Source organism: Mustelus asterias, chromosome 17 (genome assembly GCF_964213995.1).
Source record: "Mustelus asterias chromosome 17, sMusAst1.hap1.1, whole genome shotgun sequence".
Taxonomy (NCBI): domain Eukaryota; kingdom Metazoa; phylum Chordata; class Chondrichthyes; order Carcharhiniformes; family Triakidae; genus Mustelus; species Mustelus asterias.
This window is the reverse complement of record NC_135817.1, coordinates 53122974-53142986: the sequence shown is the minus strand read 5'-3', so window position 1 is coordinate 53142986 and position 20013 is coordinate 53122974. Positions and strand designations below refer to the sequence as shown.

At 47.0% G+C, this 20013-nt stretch overlaps 1 protein-coding gene across 1 annotated transcript in view; it reads right to left on the bottom strand.

Annotated features, from left to right (window-relative positions):
* LOC144506482 (immunoglobulin superfamily member 3-like) overlaps window positions 1-20013 on the bottom strand; it is a 225883-nt gene that overhangs the window by 90070 nt on the left and 115800 nt on the right. The window lies entirely within an intron of this gene.

Here is a 20013-nt window from a genome sequence, read left to right as displayed (position 1 = left end):
GCCCCCCTCCCCCCTCCATTAATGCTACAAAACCTTGTTTTCAATAAAACACTGTTGAGTGATTAAAATAGAACAAATTACCTAATAATGCAAATTAATGATCAGTAACTCTTTAATACATATTCTATGTACAACATCAACACCTTGTCCACAAATAGCACTCCAGAATGCCTCACAAATTAGACTGTATAAATAATTGAGAGCGTATTCAATTGCTGATGTTAATCCTGATGCTGAACTACAGTGAAAACACTGCAGTTGGGAATGAAGTGAGTTATGCACAGCTGCGATCCTGAATTTCTTTCTCCAAGAAATCACTGTTACAGAAAGTCACGCACATCCGGCAGTGATCTTGGGTGACATTCCATTAACTTCAAGCGCAGCTGAGTAATTTGCTAAAGAAAAATATAAATGAAGCAAATGCCCAAATCAAGCCTGCTTTCCAAATTTCGAAGCTGCATGGTTGATTGAACAGGGTTTAAAGAGCTGTGAGACATTTCTCTGTAACAGGCCTTTCCGCTTGGATTTTCTGATTGGGTCTGTGCCCAACTAGAAGGAGAGCGGGCTGACAGTCCATCTGACCAAGGTGATGAGTGCCAACATTGCTATCATTTCCAAAGTTAGTCTCAGAAATGGTCAGCGTCAGATAAACCTTTTTCTGCGATTCCGTCCAGTTCAGGGCAAGCAATAGCAAAGCTCTAGGATTTAGATGTATACTGCAACTTAAAGGGATAGGGACCATCATTACTTCATCTGTTCAGTTAAATGTATGATCTTACAGAAAGATGGCCAGATTTTCAGGAGGGTAAAGAGCCTTGTTGTCCTTTGTTGGGTGAAACGAAAATATTATTATTTAAATATTTTTGATGATATTGTGTTGCCCTGTGTGTGTGTGAATAACTAAATTAAGCTGTGGATTTGAGTGTCTGCGGAATTGAGACCATCAAAGGGGCGAAGTATGAAAAGCAGACCTCTGAAGTGAAAAGGACCAAGGTGGTTGTCCTACAAGTAAACACAATAAGGGTAGAAATTTGCATTAGGAGATAAGTGAGAGTTTGGATTTTTAGCAGTTGAATTTCAAAAGGAAGAAGGCGGAGCTTACAACATAAGGAAAGGTCATAAGTAAAATTGGGGAAGGTTATTAAGTTTTAAAATTTACCCAAGAGTGGGGGCAGTAGAGAATATGAAAGGTTTTTACATTTTGAAGACAGTTAAATTCAGAGAGATGTTGTGAACAATGGTTTTAAAGATGAAAAACATTTAAACACAACTCAGAGCTCTGTTGAGGGGAATGGCCATTTAATGCTGGACGCTGTTCTGTACTGGGTCAGAACTGTGAAATGAAGCAGTCTTCAGCCACTCACAAGAGTGCATTTTGTCTCCAGAAAGCAGGGTTTTGTTCTAAAGCTTTCGGAATTCTCCCTAGCATAGAGTGGGAGAGAGTGCGAGAGAGAGAAGCTCTGTGATGCATCTTCCCTTTGGCAGCACTGGATGCATTTTGGTAATATAACTGGAATTTGTATAGATTAAATATCCATAGGGATTGTTGCCTGAAGGGGTGTTTACTTGTGAGTCTAACCAAGTAAAAATCTTTTTGGATATAGATTTTGCAAGGTTAATGTTAGCTGTGTAAATGTAATCGTGAATTTAAATAGTCTTTTCTTTTGTTAATAAATGTTTTCATTTACTATTTAAAACCTCCAAAAGTGGAATTGGAATTTGCAATTCCTGACTTCAGCACACGTATCCTCTCATAGTAAAATATGAATTGAAAATCGTCATGGTAACATGTCCAAGTTTCCTTTTGGGATTTGGTTAGCATGGCAATTATACCCGTCATATAAAATGGGAAAGTAGAAATGCTGTTACATAAAATAAGACATAGGTAGGCAATAACATTTTGATGTTGAGTGCTGCAGGTTCCCAGGATAGTTTCGCTCAAGAAATGGTTGGAGATTGGAAAAGCAATGAATATCAACTCTACAACATGCCAGTCAACCAAGTCTTTTCTGAGGTTGATAGCTTTAGTCCATTGACCAAATAAAAGAAGGCTCTAAGATCTTCCAAGAATGTATTGTAATATGCATGACCATCACTCACAATGATTTCTCCACCTCACTCTAAAAACCGTTTTCATAACCTATAAATGTCCACGAGGTGAAGCAGTACATGACAGCCCCAACCATAACCAACAATTTCTCTTTAACTCAATCACATGCACTCTGCAAACACCTGAATGAAATGCTATTGCTTGTGTGCACCTATCTTCAAATTACAAGACCTGTGTTTCACTGCATATTATAATAATAAAGGAGAATTAGAACCTTTTCCATTCTTTTTAAAGATGCAGTCTACACATAATGCTACAGTGAACTGCAACAGATGGCAACCCTGCACTATCATATTTGATATGCTAAAAGTGCAGCAATTCATTACAAGGGAGCCCATACTGGGTTTCAGAGACTGGGAATTAAAAGGGGACGTGGCAGCTGTGGGTTCAGAATAAAAACCTGCTTCTTTTCATTCTCATCCTATTGTGGCCCACTTTAACTGTCAGCAAACCACATCATGAGAGCCTCAGGCAATTCCCACTATTGTACGTTAGATGGCATTTGGGTAAGATTGGTATAGAGGGATATGGGCCAAACGTGGGCAATTGCGACTAGCTTAGTGGTAAAAACTGGGCGGCACGGGCAGGTTTAGCCGAAGGGCCTGTTTCCATGCTGTAAACCTCTATGACTATGTGAACTTTATTCGCGACAAAACCATTTAAGCCTCATTGTTTCTTTTTTATTTCTTAATGTTGCTGAGAACGAGCAAGCAAGTTCCAACACATCCAGCTTTGGCAGCACTTCTGAGCACCAACCATCTAAACGCAGTGAGGGTTTACATCAAGGGAGCTAAAGAACTCCAGAGGGAGTGTGGAGGTACGCAGAACGAATGCAACTGAGCAGGAGACACAACTGGTGGAACTAGAAAGACAACATTGACAGAAGGAAGGTCAGGTAGTATTGTGTCTTGAGTGAAGAGATTTTGAGAATCTAGCTGTTAAAAACACATTGTGCAAGTGGGTGGGTTTTGAATCAGCTGCAGTCAAGTCCTTTATTTCTAAAGTTTCAAACATTGATGCCGACACTTATATCAATGCCAGACAGGACACTGCAGGTGGAGTCCTCCTAACAGCACATACAGAACCACTCTGAAACTTTGCATGTACTACAAGATCTGGCCTGTGTGGCACAGCTATTGACTGAACAAACACACAAACAAAGCACCAAGAGATCTATTTGCGTATTCTAAATGTAAACCAAAAGTCATCGGCCGAGACCCTCTATGCCTTTCAAGCCATGGTCATTGGTTGACATACTGGACAGTTAGAAATAGACATTTCCATCTGGATCAGATTCAGTCTTAGGGCAGGAATTTGGCTAACCAGCCAGGTAGCTCACCTCAAAATCCTCCTTGGTTTTGTGGCATTTTCATTCTGCAGTGGGCAGGGACAGGATGAAGTCAGTCCCATTGACCCTGGAACCAAAGGAGGATATGGTGGCGGGCAGATACAGAGGTAGGCTGGTTAGAAGGCCTGCCTCACTTCCCTAGGATTTGGTCCCAGTTATTTTAGAAGATTGAAGGCCCTGTAGCCCTCATTCCCTCACCCCATGGATCCTCAAATCTTTCATGCCAACTCACCCAATATTCACCATGGACAGTCCTCAGGAGCCTTGTGGAGATGATGATGTGGAGATGCTGGCATTGTACTGGGGTAGGCACAGTAAGTAGAATCGCAGAGTCGCTGAGCAGAGACTGATAGCCAAGTTCCGCTCACATGAGGACGGCCTCAACCGGGATCTTGAGTTCATGTCACACTATCTGTAACCCCCACGACTGGCCTGGGCTTGCAAAATCTCACTAACTGTCCTGGCTTGAGACTATACACTCCTCTTTAACCTGTGTTTAACCCTCTTTCCACTTGCATTGTCTGCACCTGTAAAGACTTGATTACTTGTAAAGACTCGCATTCCAACCATTATCTTGTAATTGTGTTTGTGTCTATATATGCCCGCTTTGTGAAACAAATCCTGCACTCAGCTGATGAAGGAGCAGTGCTCCGAAAGCGCATGCTACCAAATAAACCTGTTGGACTTTAACCTGGTGTTGTGAGACTACTTACTTGTGGAGATAAAAAAAAGTAAACTTCTAAAAATCTAATATTGCTCCCACTATACAGACTTGGCTCCAATTCATGAATTTTTGAAATCTCAAGTGGTTAATCTCTCATAAAAACAAACTTCAGTTCAAAAGTCTTCAATGTTCTTTTAAGCTGTCAATCGAACTGAATTCAGTACACCCTGCTGAGATAAGTTCAGATTTTGTCATTTGATAAGATCATGGCTGATCTGATTTTGGCCTCAAACTTGCTTTCCTGTCTACCCATTACAACCTTTGGCTCCCTTATTAGTCAATGATCTATTTAACTCAGCCTTAAAAATATACAGCGATCCTGACTCCACTGTTCTCTGTGGAAGAGAATTCCACCTGACTCTCAGAATAAAATGTTCTCCTCATCTCCATCTTAAACGGGAGACCTGTTACTTTTACACTGTGGCCACATCTTCCTGGCTATTCACACTGGCAGGATCTTCCAGTCCTGCCATCGGCCCACCTCCGCTGCGGGTTTCCTAACACTGAGGGGTGCATTCAACAGGAAACCCCGTTGACTAGTGAGCCTATCAACCGCCAATACAATGAGAAGCTAGCTTCTGACTGGACAAAGTATAATCAGTGTCTCAGTGTTAGCACTGCTGCCTCAAAGCGCCAGGGACCCGGGTTCAATTTCTGGCTTGGGTCACTGTCTGTGTGGAGTTTGCACATTCTCCCTGTGTCTGTGTGGGTTTCCTCCAGATGCTCCGGTTTCCTTCCACAGTCCAAAGATGTGTGGGTTAGGTGGATTGGCCATGTTGAATTGCTCATTAAGTGTCAGGCAGACTATCAGGGGTAAATACGTGGGGTTACAGCGATAGGGCCTGGATGGGATTGTGGTCGGTGCAGACTCGATGAGCTGAATGCCCTCTTTCAGCAGTGTAGGGATTCTATGATTCTATGAGAGAGAGAGAGAGAGAGAGTGTGTGCAAGGGAGTGTGTGTGTGTGTGGGAGAGAGAGAGAGAGAGAGTGGCCGGGATTCTCCCAAAAATATCTAAGTGCCGAATTTGCGTTAAAACTGGAGCATCTCCTGCTGTTTTTTGTAGGCTGGATTTTCAAAATGAATCTCGCAGTCTGTGCACTGCAGAGTGTCTCAGGGAGATTCATGTTGAACAACAGTGGGAGGGGCCTATTCCCACTGGAGAGGGCAGCAGCATAGCGCTGAGCGGGCCAGTGCACATACGCCAATCTGTCAGTGCTGAGATCGGCGCATGTGCAGTAGCCCCACAATGCTGGCTTCCCGGTTGCTGGCCAGCTCGATCGCTGGCCAGCACAGCAACCCTCCATCACTGGCCATGCGACCCCCCCCCCATCTCCCGATTGCTGGGTTCCCGGACCTGTCCGGGCTAGCCTGATCTCCCCCCCAACCCCCCACCCCCTCTCCCCGAACCCTCCCCCCACCCCCCACTGATGCCCAGTCCCGATCAGCCCCTGCCCTCCCTATTGCCACCGATCCCAAGTGCAGAATGACAGTGGGACTCCCCATGCAGGTTGGCATTACCCAGGGGGCACCACCCCCTTACCCCTGACCTCCTGGGGAGGGGGGGGCGTGTGGTCTCCATGGCCTCCCTTCACTCCAGCGGGATCGGGTTGCCAGCTCCCCATTCGTGGGGAGCTGTTGTAAACCCCGCTGGAGTGAACCACTTCTGGCAGGGGGCAGGGGGCGGGGAAGGCTAGCAGACTCGGAGACTTCAGTCCCGGGTCTGCTGCTTGAGCAGCGCAGCGGGCTGGGAGAATCACCCATAGTGAGTGTGTCTGAGAGATAGTGTGTGAGAGAGAGTGAATGTGTGTGTGACTGATATGAGAACCCAGCTCTCCAGCAGCACTCCTAATATTGAACAAACGTGTGAACAAAAGCAACAGCATCACTCCTCCCAATGAAAATGACTTAAGTACTGTGGTGAACCATCGTTGGTTACCACTGTGGGGTTATTCCAATGTTGCTGTTGGGTTAGGGTTTTGACACTGTGGGGTTGTTATAATGTTGTTGTTGGGCTAGGGTGTTTACACTGTGGGATTAATATACCTGTGGTGGATGCTGTTATGGCACATCCCGGTCGGGCCCCGCCTCCTGGGAGAGGTATAAGACCCTCTGCTCAGGCGGGACCCCTCCAGTCTGGAATGGTGTACTCGTGTTTAAATAGTTCCATTGTTTGTCAATAAAAGCCTTCAATCGCTGAAGCCTTGTACTTCGTGCTTGATTGTCGCGCATCAATTTTATTGACAAACACGAAACTCTCGACAGTAAAGAGAGTATGGAGCAAATGCTGAAACCAGAGCGTCTGACGCTTGACCCACGTGCGGTCGGCGCCTCTAACACCTTCGACCACTGGCTGAAGTGTTTCGAGGACTACCTGGCAGCCTCTGCAGCAGTTACTACGGATAACGACAGACTCCAGGTCCTCCATGCGAGGGTAAGCGACACTGTCTACCTCGCGATTCGTGCGGCCACCACTTACCTGAGGGCCCTCAAGCTCTTGAAAAAGCGATACACGAGACCACCCAACGAGATCCACGCTCGTTACCTCCTCGCTACACGACGTCGGCAGTCGGGCGAAACCATGGAGGACTACGCCAATGAGCTCTTGCAGCTTGCCAGGGGCTGCGACTGCAAAGCTGTGTCGGCTGAGCAGTACATGTACGACCTCGCCCGAGATGCGTTTGTAGCAGGGGTCGGGTCTTCGTACATCCGGCTTAAGCTGTTGGAGAAGGGGAATCTCAACCTGACCCAAGCGATGGAGATGGCTGAGATGCTGGAGGCGGCGTCGAAAAGCTTGGCCCTGTATCCAGAAGACCACGTGGAGACAACGTGGCAGGAGCAGTCACAAATCCCTCCTCGCCCCACGGGCTCGCGCTCCCATATCGACCCGACGACGGCGGCAGCCCCAGGCGGCCCGCGGTGCTATTTTTGCGGAGGAGCCAAGCATCCACGGCAACAGTGTCCAGCTAAAACGGTGATCTGCAGTCAGTGCGGTAAAAAGGGGCACTACGCGAAAGTCTGCAGATCGAAGCCCAAGAACGGCAGTGCAGCCTGTGACCCTCCAGAACGGAGACAATCTCCATCGGCGTTGCAGTACCCACGAGGTCCGACCACGTGCGAGCCCAGGACGACGCCATTGTGGCTGGCGGAGGAGGAGGATGACCACCAGGAGTCGCTACGCTTGGCGCCCTCACCCACGTGCGATTCATGGGGGCGGCCATCTTGGTCGACGACGACCAGGAGCGACCAGCAGGGGTCCTCAGCATCAACCTCGGCTGCCTGCAGTGACGTCCAAGGGCCAACGGTGGCGTCGATCACCCTGGACCAGGCTAAGCATCACAGACTTGACTGTTCAATGATGACCATCAAGGTAAATGGTCGTACTGTGTATTGTCTGTTTGACAGTGGGAGCACCGAGAGTTTTATTCACCCTGACACTGCAAAGAGGTGTGGACTCCGGGTTCTACCTGCCAAACAGACAATTTCTATGGCATCACGGTCCCGGTCTGTACCGATCCAAGGACATTGTGTGGTAACTCTGGAGGTGCAGGGCACAATTTACGAGCGATACAGGCTCCTTGTGTTGCCGCATCTTTGCGCGCCAATTCTCCTCGGACTAAACTTTATGGTCCACATGAAGAGTGTGATCCTACAGTACGGTGGGCCACTCCCTTCGCTGGCAGTAGGGAATCAGCCGCAGCCTCCAAATCGTCCAAAGCGCCCCGCATGCAATCTTTCCACACTAAAGATCACCACACCCTCTCTATTTAAGAATCTGGTACCAGGCTGCAAGCCCATCGCTACTAAAAGTAGGCGTTACAGGGCTGAAGACCGGATCTTCATCAGATCTGAGGTTCAGCGGCTCCTCAAAGAAGGGATCATACAGTCCAGCGTTAGTCCGTGGAGAGCACAGGTCGTGGTGGTTAAAAGCGGGAACAAACCCCGGATGGTCATCGACTACAGTCAGACCATTAATCGTTATACGCAGCTGGATGCGTATCCTCTCCCGCGCATATCTGATATGGTCAATCAGATTGCGCAGTACCGGGTGTTCTCCACCATAGACCTTAAGTCCGCCTACCACCAACTCCCCATCCGCCCAGAGGACCGACAATACACGGCTTTTGAGGCGGATGGTCGTCTGTATCAGTTTCTTAGGGTTCCATTTGGTGTCACCAATGGGGTCTCGGTCTTCCAGCGTGCTATGGACCGAATGGTGGACCAGAACGGGTTGCGGGCTACCTTCCCGTACCTGGATAATGTCACCATCTGCGGCCATGACCAGCAGGACCATGACACAAACCTCCAGAACCTTTTGCGCACTGCGTCTCGCCTGAATCTGACCTATAACAGGGAGAAGTGTGTATTCCGTACGCGCAGGTTAGCTATCCTGGAATACGTGGTGGAAAACGGGGTCATTGGCCCTGATCCAGACCGTATGCGCCCCCTTACTGAACTTCCCTTGCCCGCTAGCGCAAAAGCACTAAGGAGATGCCTCGGCTTCTTCTCTTATTATGCGCAGTGGGTCCCCAACTACGCGGACAAAGCCCGTCCGCTCATCAAGTCCACAACTTTTCCGCTCACGCCAGAGGCCCAATTGGCCTTCAAGGCTTTGAAAAGCGACATTGCGAAAGCCACGATGCACGCGGTGGATGAATCCATCCCTTTTCAGGTGGAAAGTGATGCATCTGATTTCGCCCTGGCCGCCACACTGAACCAGGCAAGCAGGCCCGTCGCGTTTTTTTCCTGCACCCTTCAAGGTCCCGAAATTCGGCATTCAGCGGTGGAGAAGGAGGCCCAGGCCATTGTGGAGGCCGTCAGACACTGGCGCCATTACCTGGTGGGAAAGCGGTTCACCCTGATCACGGATCAGCGATCCGTGGCGTTTATGTTCAATAATACGCAGAGGGGCAAGATCAAGAATGACAAGATCTTGCGGTGGAGAATTGAGCTCTCCACCTATAATTACGATATTATGTATCGTCCAGGGAAACTCAATGAGCCCTCGGATGCCCTCTCGCGCGGAACATGCGCTACCATGCAGGAGGACCGCTTGAACGCCCTCCATAATGATCTGTGCCATCCAGGGGTCACTCGGCTCTACCACTTCATCAAAGCCCGCAACCTGCCCTACTCGGTGGAGGATGTCAGGTCAGTAACAAGAAGCTGTCGGATTTGCGCGGAATGCAAACCGCACTTTTACCGACCTGACCGGGCACAATTGGTCAAGGCCACTCGCCCCTTCGAGAGGCTGAGTGTGGATTTTAAGGGCCCCCTTCCCTCAACAGACCGGAACGTGTACTTTCTTAACATCATAGATGAGTACTCCCGGTTCCCGTTTGTTGTCCCCTGTGCGGACACGTCGACTGCCACGGTGATCAAGGCATTCCGTGATCTTTTTACCCTGTTCGGGTATCCCTGCTATATACATAGCGACAGGGGCTCGTCGTTCATGAGTAACGACTTGAGGCAATTCCTGCTCTCATACGGGATTGCCTCTAGTAGAACCACGAGTTACAACCCTAGGGGCAACGGACAGGTGGAGAGAGAGAATGCTACAGTCTGGAAGGCTGTCCTACTGGCGCTGAAGTCCAAAGGCCTTCCAGTCTCCCATTGGCAGGAGGTCCTTCCAAATGCGCTCCACTCCATTCGCTCCCTCCTGTGTACGGCAACCAATGCTACTCCCCACGAGAGGATGTTCTCATTCCCTCGGAAGTCGTCCTCGGGGATATCTTTACCAGCCTGGTTGACGTACCCAGGACCCGTCCTTCTGCGGCGACATGTAAGGGCCCGCAAGTCCGACCCCTTGGTCGAACCGGTCCACCTCCTCCACGCCAACCCTCAGTATGCCTATGTGGCATATCCTGACGGGCGAGAGGACACAGTCTCGATCCGAGACCTGGCGCCCGCAGGGGACGTAGCAACTCCTGTCGCTCCCATACCCCCTGTCACGAATCCCCTATCACTTATTTCTTCCCCGGACGTGGCGCGGTCAGCACCGGGACCAGTGCATAACAGTTATACTCCCATGTACAGCTTGCCTGAGACTCGGAGATCGGCGCCACCACAGAAGGTACCGGGATCCCCTGCACCACCACTTCACCAGGGTCAACCGGCCCGTGAGTCCTCGAGGGGACAGCCGGACGTTGTTTTGGAGAGAACGCCACCGCAAGCACCTGCTCCGGTGTCACAACCGGTGTTGAGGAGGTCACAGCGACGGTGCGGTCCTCCAGACCGTCTGGACTTGTAGATTTTTGTATATATGTAGTCTGTTTTCGCACCCCGCCGGCCTTTGTTTTCAAAGGAGGGGTGAATGTGGTGAACCATCGTTGGTTACCACTGTGGGGTTATTCCAATGTTGCTGTTGGGTTAGGGTGTTGACACTGTGGGGTTGTTATAATGTTGTTGTTGGGCTAGGGTGTTTACACTGTGGGATTAATATACCTGTGGTGGATGCTGTTATGGCACATTCCGGTCAGGCCCCGCCTCCTGGGAGAGGTATAAGACCCTCTGCTCAGGCGGGACCCCTCCAGTCTGGATTGGTGTACTCGTGTTTAGATAGTTCCATTGTTTGTCAATAAAAGCCTTCAATCGCTGAAGCCTTGTACCTCGTGCTTGATTGTCACGCATCAAGTACTTTGTTGAATAAGGGAACTTTTCAATTATAATAAATAGACACATATAAGAAATAGAATATACTTTGATATATAAATTTGTCTTTTTCGTATGTTGGTACTCATCGCACAAAAACAACCCATTTTTTGTGCTTTAACTCTTCAACACAATTAGAATGTTTCTCATGGGTTCCGACAGTACACTTGGGAGGTCAAAAGTGTTGTGTGGTTGGAAAGGTTTGTGAAACCCTGTCAAAAACAAGTTCACTCTGCGATGTGCCCTTGGCTCGAAGTGCAGTCATTGCTTTTATGTAGATAAAAGGAGGAAGTCATCTTACTCATAGCAAAATTCCAAAGAAAGGGAGATGAATGACTAGTTAACTTGTTTCCATGGCATCCGTTCAAGGAGGAACGTTAGTCAGGCCACTCAATTTTTTTTTCAAATCACGTCATTGGATTTCTTAAAACGCCTACCAGAACAGGCAGAATGTGCCTTGTTTTAAACTCTGTGCCTTAATTTAAACTCTCGTACGAAAGAAAGCAGCGATCATTTGAACCCAACCCACGTGGTCAGGTCGACCACTCATAATTACACCTTGCCCAAAATCCATGGAACGTAACATTTGCTGCTGTGTAAAATCAACGGCTTATTCAACCGCCTCTCTTTCTCACGACACAGCTAAAGTTAACTGCAGCTCTGACTAGTACAGTTCTTTGGGAGTGCTACATGAAGTGAGAGGCTTGAACCCACAACATTTTCGCTCCAAGACAAAACTGTCGAACCAGAGAAGAATTAAAGGGAAAGAAAGTACAGCGCTGTCGGGGCCAAACAGGCCGTGAGCAATGCCACTGCAAATCAAAAGAGTTTTGAAAATATCTGAACTTACAATGGCATGTGCCATACCTACACAGATCTCAATTCATTATTAAATAAAATAGAATGATTACTTTCCTCAACAGACACCAACACATTAGAACAAGCTGGTAATAACTAGAGTAAAACTCATTGTTGGGAAAGAGATGTAACAGCAAGTGTCCAAATGCAGCATCACCCTGTTGCACGCACATGCTGCAACATGAAGCACTCGGATGTGGCTTCAGACCTCATCACTGGGAGAGTTGCAACACGTAGAGGGTGAGGCTTTTACTCAGAGGGAGAGAGAAGGTGGATAATTCGAGAGTTAACCCACATCACATTCACAACCTCCTAAGAAGCAGTTGCAGAAGAACATTGGAGAATGTGGGAGGGAAATTAAAAGGCAGAGAATATTTAATTGATGAAGTTGAAGATTTGAAGAGCTGAAGTTGAAGGTAAAGATCCAGATCCTACGCTTCGCAGCCTTGTCACACCCATGGGAAACGGGCTGGGTCGGACAAAATCTTCACCGACCAGACTCAGTTCCATGATTCTGGTGAGCAAGTTGCAGCCTGTAACCAGAGCTGGTCTCCATTTCCCATAAGTTTCTTGTGCACACTCCAGGGGGCTGTGTAGCCTGTCAGGATGCTCTTGCCTGACCTAGTGTTGCTGCACAGTGTAACCCCATAGCCATTTAGTTGCAGGGTTGGTTTAAGGGAAACTGATATTCATGCATGGCCTCCCCGACTGGCATTCCCCTTGTTTACTCTGATATAACGTATAACGTATTCTAATTATTACCTTTCTCTGGCCCCCCGCAAAAAGCAGACTTATCATTTTGTTGGTAGGATAAGGAAGCCAGTTTAAAAAAAGTAAACTCAAAGACCTGTAAGATCCAAGTTGAGTTAGATTCAATGTAGAAGTTTTTTAAGAGGTGTACAGAAGAGCATGACCTTTCTTTTAATCAAGAAGTCATAAACATTGTGTATCAGAGTTGTTATTGTACATAACAGAATATTAGACAGTGGGGCATAATGAAAATCATAATTCAGAATTCCTTGATGCTTTACTTGTAAATACCGTAAGATTCATGTAGGATGAAGGTTGCCACAATGAGCTGGCCTTTGTATCTGGGCAAAGGCGAACCACAGCGAAAAACAAATGAAATGGGAGCAATATACATGTTGTGACACATTAGTTATGATATCATTCATCAAAATGTCCCATTTCACACAATGACATGAATAATTCTGCTCACCCAACAGAAGCAAGCACTTTCTCGGGAGTCTCACTAGAGTTCAGCAAATTGTATCCAGATTCTTACACAATTATACTGTGTATTCGGACAGTATAACAATGTCCATAAAACAGTCAACACAATTTTGGGGTGGGAAGTTGCCATGGACACCTTCACAACACTAAGAATGGACTCTGGTACTGGAGAGCTTAATGCTTTTAGGAAGGCCATACCTCTGAACTCTGGGCTCAATGGCTGTTCCCAGGGTCACACACCGAGACAAATATCAACTGCTCTGGAGCATCACCAATCAAGACGCTCTTTGGTCTTCCCGAAACCCGTTGATCTTCCAGTTTGAAGAATTGTTCTCAACCGGGTGTTGCAGACTGGCACATTCCAAGGTCCAGGACTACGTACTGAGGGACGCACTCAAGCTTGAGGCAGCCGCCAGCAAGGCACAATGGGGAAAGGCCACAATATAAGGCCTTTCAGCCGAAGGGTTAGTAACCGGATAAAAACCCTTGGACTGTGTGCTTAATCCTAACTGTAATTGTGTTGAAGCACCTCATGAGTGCAACATAACCAATGTAGATAGTTTGCAAAGAATTTTAACTTCTGTAATGAAAATATTGAAATGTTTGTAATGTTTTTAATATTGAACTGAAGCACGTCTGAATGCATCTTGATCAATGGAGGAAATGTGAATATCATTGCACTTTGCTGTTATAACAGTTTGAAATGTTTTGTAATGTGTCTTTCAGACTATATATGAATAAAAAGTATATTTTTTGCAAAAAAAATCCTTTAAACAAATGGCTTTCAAGAAATGAATCAAACCGCATGAAGGCCTCTAGAACTTCAACAACTTTATGGCCTCAGAGGTCCTTTAGGGAAAACATTTATTCTATTGAGGACAATGTGGTTATATAATGTATTGTATATGCAGCTAAAGGCTGCACACTGCTGGCTTTGAGCAAGGTCATCACCTGTCAGCAGCATTTCATTTTTACAAAAACCTTTCATGTTCTCAGTCAACTTCCAAAAATTACATCATTTTAGGCTATTGATCCAATCACAAAAATGTCACACTCAAGGTCAACTCTTAGCTTTTTAAACAGCAATGTACATTTCAACATATGGAATACAACATTAAGACCTTTATTCTGCTGATTTTGTGTTATTTGGTCAATGTCATTTCAGAAAAGCAATTGACAGAACAATGAAGCCTAACATGCTCACTTACAACATCAACTTACATTTATTTCGCACTTCTAACATAATAAAAAACCTCAAGGTGCATCATAGCAGCATTATAAAGCAAAATTAGACATATATTAGGGCAAAATGCCAAAAACATGATCAAAGGTTTAAGGGGTGATCTTACCAAAACAATTGTAAGCACTGAATGAGCGTGAAAACAGGAGAAAATCGCGCCCATTTTTGCGGCAAGCGCCCAGACTCAATCATATGGCACTTAAAAAAAGAGCCCAAATATGATTCTTGACAGCAGGAGGAGTGGGCGGAGCAATGTCACGCCAGGAAGCCGGCAGCTGAGCTTGAGAGGCGCTTTTGCACAGGCGCCCCGACCTCCTAGTGCACTGCGTACAGTCTGTACATAGTGCACTGTCACTCAACCCCTTCAACCCCTCGCACATCGCCCTCCCCCACTGACAACCCCCCTGAACATCGCTCTCCCCACGCCCCCCCATCATGCCCCCCAGATGATTGCCATCCCCCCTCCAATTGCTGCCCCGGCTGATTGCCTCCATAACAGTACTGTGGGTGTACCGACAATACAGGGACTGACTGCAGCGATTCAATGAAGCAACTCCACACCACCTTCTCAACAGGAATTATGGATGGGCAATAAATGCTGGTCTTGCCAGAGATAGCCAAGTGTTCTGAAAGAATAAAAAAAAAACTCTGTTTTCCTTAATATCTTGAAATTTCAATCAAATCACTTCTTAACCTTCTAAATTCCAAGGAATATTACCTTAAGTTTGTGTAATTTCCCCAAGCAATTTAACCTACGGAGTCCATGTATCATTCTGGTAAACCTACACTGCACTCATATCAAGGCCAATTTATCTTTTCTCTTGACAGATTTTTGATAGACAAGGAAGTCAAGGGTTATGGGGGATGGGTGGCAAAGTGGATTTGAGGCCACAAACAGATCAGCCATCACATCATTGAATGGTTCAGCAGGCTCGAAGAACCAAATGGCTGACTCCTACTCCGAAGTCCTATGTTCCTACACTTCTAACTGCACACAGTACACCTTTAAGGAATAACAACATGACATCATTAGAAAGGAAGTGTGTCATGTGATCCAGTCTTGGTTTTACTTTTTGTCTTTGAACACAGCACACACACACAAATCTCTGTTGCTACAAGCTTTCTACCTATGCATAAATATTCTCATGTGCCTATTCTAGAATCATAGCATCCCAACAATGCAGAAGGAGGCCATTCGGCCTATCAAGCCTGCACTGGCAACAATCACTATCCCCATAACTCCATGTATTTACCCTGCTAATCCCCCTGACATTAAGGGCCAATTTGGCATGGCCAATCAGCCTAACCCACACATCTTTAGACTTTGGGAGGAAACCAGAGCACCCGGAGGAAACCGGGGAGAGCATGCAAACTCTACACAGACAATCACCCGAGGCGGGAACTGAACCCGGGTCCCTGGCGCTAACCATTGTGCCACCCCAAATAAATGAATCCATATCATGTTTACACAATGCTTTTGAGTGACTGATGTTATACCAGTATCACAACACAATATCGTGTTCAGTGGTGGTCAAACAGTCTGGCAACAAGATTAAGTACAGATCTGGCATGGTGAACAGCCTTAGATCATGCTACATAGCATGAAAAGCCTCTCAACATTCTGGTCAGACTGCTACGACATTGCGGTGTCAGAGAGTGTTGAAATTGCAGCATGGTGACTGGGCAGAAAATCTTTGAAGACAGTGCTGGGTAATGCTCAGATAAAGGGAGCTGGTAAGCAGATGGATCCATTGTGGCTCAATTGCAGCAGATAGCCTGTCAGTGGGCAGCATGGAGGGGAGATGACCAGCACCATATTAGCACAGTCAGGGAAGGTGAGTGACCAGGGTTTGGGCTGAATTGATTGCAAGCAAGGAAGAGTTCAACAAAAACAAAGTAATAGAAGCAGGGCCGGAGAAGGTTGCAATAATAATGGGCAGACGTTCAGAAAAGCAAATGAAAGTGGCTTCGGAGACATTCATCCCAGATATTACAGGAGAAGGAAGGTCAAAGGGATATTGTCAGAATGTCCACAAATTCCCCGCTTTGAAATGAGGTGCAACTGTCCTGCTATCTGAATTCAAAATGTTTAAATAGCGTACAAAGGTGTGGTTTCTTGATTCAGGTCTGTCTAAAGCAGACAAGCAAGTCATAAAAATTCATCGAGCAATTGAGGATTAGGGCCTATACAAGCTGAACACATTACGATTAACAGCAGAAGAGTTGAAGTATCTCCAAAAGATACGGACTACATTGGAAGACTGGCTCAATATCAAGTTGAACTTCCGTATTCATCGATTAGAATTCATGTTAGTTGAGCAACAGCCTAAAGAATCCATAGATTACTTTTCCAGCTGCTGCAGAGAAAAGGGTAGGTACTGTGATTTTTCCAAATGCAGAGGCGGCAGGCAGAATTGTTGAGTTGGCGATCACATCCACTCCCATGGAAAGGTTGCAGCAAAATCCGCTTAACAAGCCAAGACGTATAGCACCGAAGAGCTACTTAAGTATGGGCTAAGTATGAAATAATCCTTGCATGTCGACCAAACTTACAGGTCTGAAGAATGACCACAATTGTTGGTGCACTCAGTAGGACACCCAAACCTAACAAGACATGAGAATGGTCTAATGTTTTGCATGCACTGAGGAAACGTCCAGCTTTTAGTCAATGGGAGGCATGGGGAGGCATGGTGGCACAATGGTTAGCATTGCTGCCTCGCAGTGCCAGGGACCCGGGCTCAATTCCCGGCTCGGGTCACTGTCTGTGTGGAGTTTGCACATTCTCCCCGTGTCTGCGTGGGTTTCCTCTGGGTGCTCTGGTTTCCTCCCACAGTCCAAAGATGTGCACATTAGATTGATTGGCCATGCTAAATTGACCCTTAGGGCCTGATTTTACCATTTTCATTCTAAGTGCTGAATCTCGGCGCAATTCAGATCTGACTTGAAAATCTGCGTTCAGGCGCCCCCATTAGCACTTAGCTTGAAAAAAAAAAATCACGGGTCTGAATCGCGCTGTGGGCGGGGCTTAGCATGCCCGAAATGATCAGGGTTCTGAATTGTGCATGCGCAGTTAGAAAAAATTTTGAAAAAGCACACCCGTGTCAGGTCGCTCCTGGGCCGCAGAAAGCGGAAAAAGCGGCCTGGGAGCGAAAAGCAAGAGCGATGGCTCCCACAGGCATAACTGTCCCCCTTATCCACTCACACCCCAGCTACTCAGATCGATCGCGACCCCCTGCCTCCTTCCCCTCCACCAATCACCCGCAGAGTGGCAGCGGACCCCCCTGTTCCCCCCCCCCCACCAGAGATACATCTTACCCGCCTCCCTCACCCCCCCACGAACCCCAGAGAATGATCTGGCCTCACTCCCCCCCCCCTCCCCTCTCCCCCAGAGAACGATCTGGCCTCACTCCCCCCCATTCCCCAGAGAATAATCTGGCCTCCCTCCCCCCCAGAAAATGACCTGGCCTCCCTCCCCTCCCCCCCCCCCCCCAGAGATACATCTGACCTGCCCCCCCAACCAGATAACGATCTGGCCTCCCTCCTCCCTCACCCCACTCACCAGAGAATGATCTGACCCGCCTCCCCCCACCACCAATCTGAGTCAGAGAGCCACTGGAAGTACTGAACTCACCTCTTCAGCAGCTGGAGCGCCCAAAACAGACTTTTATTTAGCATGTCCATTTCGGCACGATCCCGGATTGGCGAACGCGATGGTAAAGGGGACATGCTGATAAAGTTGGGTGGGCAGTTCATTAATTCAATTTAAATGCATGCAAATGCATTTAAATCGCCGTTGCGCCCGTTTTGGGTGCAAATCGGATCGTGGCCATTCCCGGGCCTCGGTAAAGTGGCCATCTGCGCAGACAAGGGCGCAGATCGCGTTAATGGCCTCACGCTTGACTTTACCACGTTTTCGCGCTTGAAAACGGGCACGACACAATGGTAAAATCGGGCCCTTAGGGGGACAAGCAGGGCAAATAGGGTTACAGGGATAGGACCTGGATGGGACTGTGGTCGGTGCAGGCTCAATGGACCAAATGGCCTCCTTCTGCACTGGAGGGATTCTATGATTCTATGAATTCTGCAAATACAAAGCATGCAGGAGAAAGGGACATTGGCAGATGCAGTGCACTAGAGCAATGGCTAATGCAGCTACAAAGAGCCATCCACTGATCCAGACAGACTGTAAACAACGGGTACCTTCAAGCAATAAGAATGGCCATCTGGTTTCCTGTTAGATATATATATACTCGAGATGAGTGACAAATCAGAAAGTGACAATAATATGCACAATGAGATAAAGGACAGTGGACATGTGTTTCACATGGTTAATCTTGTGGAAAGTAGATGCCATCTCATCTTCTGAACTGTTTGCCAAGATTCAAATTATATGTTACTAGAAAGTTGTTAACTGTTTGTTATTGGCTAAGATTGACACAAGGGCAAGTGTGTTGCTCTCAAACTCGGGTTAACTGGACAAAGGCTCAACTCTTGAATTCTTGTGCAACAAATCTCCTTTAAAGCAAATGTAATGTTGTCATTTATCTCAAGAGGCTTGGAATACAAAAGCAGGGATGTACTTCTGAGGCTTTATAAAGCACTGGTTAGGCCCCATTTGGAGTACTGTGAGCAATTTTGGGCCCCACACCTCAGGAAGGACATACTGGCACTGGAGCGGGTCCAGCGGAGATTCACACGGATGATCCCAGGAATGGTAGGCCTGACATACGATGAACGTCTGAGGATCGTGGGATTATATTCATTGGAGCTTAGGAGGTTGAGGGGAGATCTGATAGAAACTTACAAGATAATGAACGGCTTAGATAGGATGGACGTAGGGAAGTTGTTTCCATTAACAGGGGAGACTAGGACGCGGGGGCACAGCCTTAGAATAAAAGGGAGTCACTTTAGAACAGAGATGAGGAGAAATTTCTTCAGCCAGAGAGTGGTGGGTCTGTGGAATTCATTGCCACAGAGGGCTGTGGAGGCCGAGACGTTGAGCGTCTTCAAGACAGAAATTGATAAATTCTTGATTTCTCGAGGAATTAAGGGCTATGGGGAGAGAGCGGGTAAATGGAGTTGAAATCAACCATGATTGAATGGTGGAGTGGACTCGATGGGCCGAATGGCCTTACTTCCGCTCCTATGTCTTATGGTCTTATGGTCTTATGGTCTTTATTGTACTGTACCACGTTACCACAATTACACCAGTCAACAAACTTCGTCATACACAAAGTATTTAACCTCTGACTGACTTTGTTACACACAAAGTAACTAACCTTTGACCTACTCCGTTCTACACAGTAGTATTCAAAAGATATCAAAACATCACAAAATATCCAAACTCACGACTTAAAGACATACCCATGTTGAGGTGAACTGCTCAGATTCCCCGCAGATGGGTTTTGCTTTGATATCTCCGAATCTCAGACTCGGGGGCTTTGCTTCTACAGTGGTTGATCTCGGGTTACCGCTGTCGATGTCTCCTTGTCTGTCCTTCTTAAAGTGATCCTGCTGATACTGGTCATGCTTCTAGTCACATAGCCAAGGACAGGCACTAATCAGTCACTGTCATTTTGGTCTTGAATACAGAGAGTTGTGCCTCTGTCAGAGGGTTGTAATTCTCTCAGGAACATGCCACACACTGTCTCTTCAAGGCATAGCAAAAGCCACTGTCCAATCAATTCCCATATTTGTGCCATAGCTGCACATCCTGTTCTTTGCTGCTCCCACTGTCCTTAGCCTGATACAGAGTTAGCCCTTTTAACCGTCAGACTTTGCTGGGGTATTTATGAATACCCATCAGGCTACACTGTCAACATACTACCTCAATGAATTCTAAAAGACATG